Source organism: Triticum urartu, chromosome 2A, assembly GCF_056163025.1.
Source record: "Triticum urartu cultivar PI428250 chromosome 2A, HENAU_Tu73, whole genome shotgun sequence".
Classification (NCBI taxonomy): Eukaryota; Viridiplantae; Streptophyta; class Magnoliopsida; order Poales; family Poaceae; genus Triticum; species Triticum urartu.
Genome location: NC_141874.1, coordinates 164,658,972 through 164,662,030, shown reverse-complemented (window position 1 = coordinate 164,662,030; position 3,059 = coordinate 164,658,972).

Genomic DNA, 3,059 nt, shown 5'->3' with positions numbered 1-3,059 from the left:
TTGGGCGGAGCTAGCCCTGGCCAAGGAACAGGCCTGATGAAGTAATGCGGCTGCCGAGAAGGCATCGGCTGAGTTAAAAGCCGAACGAGCTGCTCGGCATCAAGACAAGGAGAAGATATCCACGATGGTGCTCGAGCTAAAAAGTGCTGCTAGCCGGTGTGAACTCCTTGAGAAGGAGAATGAAGCCAAGACGGCTAAAATTGACAAGTCCCTACGAGAGGCGAGAGAAGCGTGGTCTGAATCCAGAGCAACCCGTGAGGAGATCTGGCAAGCTGGGGAGATTGCAGCTGGTAAGCCATTTTTTCTACAGGCTAAGTTCGGCGATCCGAACTAAGCTCAGCTTAACCAATTGTGGAGTTCTCCGGATGAGTTTTTAGACTTGTCGAAGAGTTCTTCCGATGCGGCGCAGTATTATCAAGTGCGAGATGGGTACACAATGGAGAAGCTTTTCTAGTCACAATTCGGCGTCTCGAAGCGCCCCCTGTTGCTGAATGAGCAGATGTCCTAGTGGGCCGAGCTTCATAGGATATCCGGTGCTGCCATGAAGAATGTCATAATCCGGTTATGGCCAACTGAGCCTGTTCCGAACAGTTACTTCGGCTTGGTGCATCGACTTGTTGACGCAGTGCCGCGTATCGACACTGTGAAGCGATCGGTGTGTATCGAAGGTGCATGGATGGTTTTTGCCCGAGTTAAGATGTTCTGCGGGAATATGAAGGCCATCGACGTTGCGGTGAAGAGTCCACCCAAGGGCAAGGACCGCCACGAACCGGAGCATTATTTTGAAGACGTCCTTGTAGCCGCCCGCTTGATAGAGGGTCAATGCTCGAAAGACATAATGTTGGAGTGAAGTGTATGAGATTGTACGAGACAATTTTATAGTGAATCTGTTTGTATATTTTGCTCGAAAGCTTGTGTTCCTCCTCTACGGCCATTTTAATATAATCTGAAAGTTTTCCAGTCGTCGGCTTCATCCCCCTTGTAGGAAGTACAGGGGTGTTCGAAAAAGCATCTGATCACTCTTGACCCAATGTCTTGGTCCGTGAAGGAGGTGTCAATGCGGCGAACCAGGCAACCAGACTATAGGGCGTTAACACTTTCACTTAGCCATAGGAGTTTTACGGTGGGTCTACGACATAGCCCCCAGTATGTATGCGGCTTACTCATACGATGCATTTACATAATTGACCGGAAAAGAGGTCCTTCGTGTGACACGGAGGAAGCGCTAGAGATTCTGATAAGTCATCGAGTGGTTGACCAGCTCTCGCCGCATCGTGACAGTCAGTTTTCGGCTTTCTCTACTGAGGTGCGTCATCGGGTGAACCGGTAGCACAATCGCAGTAGTTCTACCTTTACTACCCTAGCCGATAGAGTGGAATGTAGGGTAGCAAGCACAGGGGCCGGGCAACACAACTATTGACCCAAGACATGATTCGGAGCTGATGCATATAAGGCCAAACTCGCGACGACGAAGTACGCTGTAAAAGCTCTTCGGGCTTTGTTGGCAACTCATTTGTTCCCGTACCGAGCCCCCGGCAAGTTAAGCCAGGGTATATCTATGAAACAACTATAGGAGGCGTATTCATTTTGTGAAAAGACGCGAGTAATTAATTCAGATAATTTGAATTGGGACCTGAGTGATATGCTAATGGTTACTTGATATACATAAGGGCCACGACCCCGGCAATTTGATATGCCCTAGGTCGAAGGCAGAGGAAAAAGGCATGTTATAGGCTCAAAAAGTAAGTGCGGTCTACAAAAAGTTATTTTGGACCTCCTGTCGCATGTCTGCGCCGCCTGTCCTCAGCGAGGGGAATCCTTGAAGGGAGTAGCCCCTTAGGTGAGTGTACGGATCCGAAATCCTATGGGGTCGATCGTAGGTGTTTCCCCTTTGCGCCACCTTCTTTTAAGAGATAATGAAACAAAATAAAATAGGAAAGCGGTTAAGAATGTTACCGGAGTGCCTGCAGACTTGTCTGTATTGTGCTTCCGTCAATGCCCGTGGTATCTTCAGTGCGTAATTGTGTATGCGCGGTATAGTTTTAACGGGTATACGAGATGGGCAGTGGAAGCCGAACTGCTATTTCTGCTCCGGATTTGATCGATCTTCAAAGGGAAATTGCTTCCGCCCTCCGGCATTTAGCTGGTGAGCCACTCTGTTGTCCCTATTGCCTGGCGGCCCATTTCCATTGTGTCCGGCGTTGAGCCTGCCGGCCTGCTTGAGGACCCAACAGCTTCTGTTGGTGTGATTATCAGGTTTATTGGGGTGGCCATGAATCTGGCAGGGCCGGTCCAATATCCTGTCTAGTTTGGATGGTCCATCTCTGTTTGCTCTGGATGGCCTTTTCTGTTGGCCGGGCTTGGGATTGCTAAATCCGGCGTTGACCGCTGTGTCGCGTGATCTTTCATTATCATTGCGACTGTTGTGTATGCTTTGTCGTGGCTTGCCATTGCCGTCTTGGCTTTCGGAAGTGCCTGAGTCACTGGCGCTGTTGCTTTTATGAGCGAGCCAATTGTCTTCTCCCGCACAAAAGCGGGTCATTAGAGTGGTAAGGGCTGTCATGGATCTAGGTCCTTCTTGACCAAGGTGGCGTGCAAGCCATTCATCCCGAACGCTATGTTTAAAGGCCGCAAGGGCCTCCACGTCCGGACAGTCAACGATTTGGTTCTTTTTAACTAGGAACCTGGTCCAGAGCTTCCTGTCTGACTCTCCTGGCTGCTGGACAATGTTACTTAAGTCATCGGCGTTTGGTGGCCGGACATATGTTCCTTGGAAGTTGTTGCGAAAGGCGTCCTCCAAATCCTCCCAGCTCCTGATAGAATTTTCCGGCAGACTGTTTAACCAATACCGAGTTGTTCCTTTTAGTTTTAGTGGTAGTTATTTGATGGCATGAAGGTCGTCTCCGCGGGCCATGTGGATATGGAGGAGGAAGTCCTCGATCCATACCGTGGGATCCGTTGTTCCATCTATGATTCGATATTCATGGGTTTGAACCCGTCTGGGAATTATGCTCCATTACTTCATTTGTGAAGCAAAGAGGGTGTGCGGCGCCTCTATG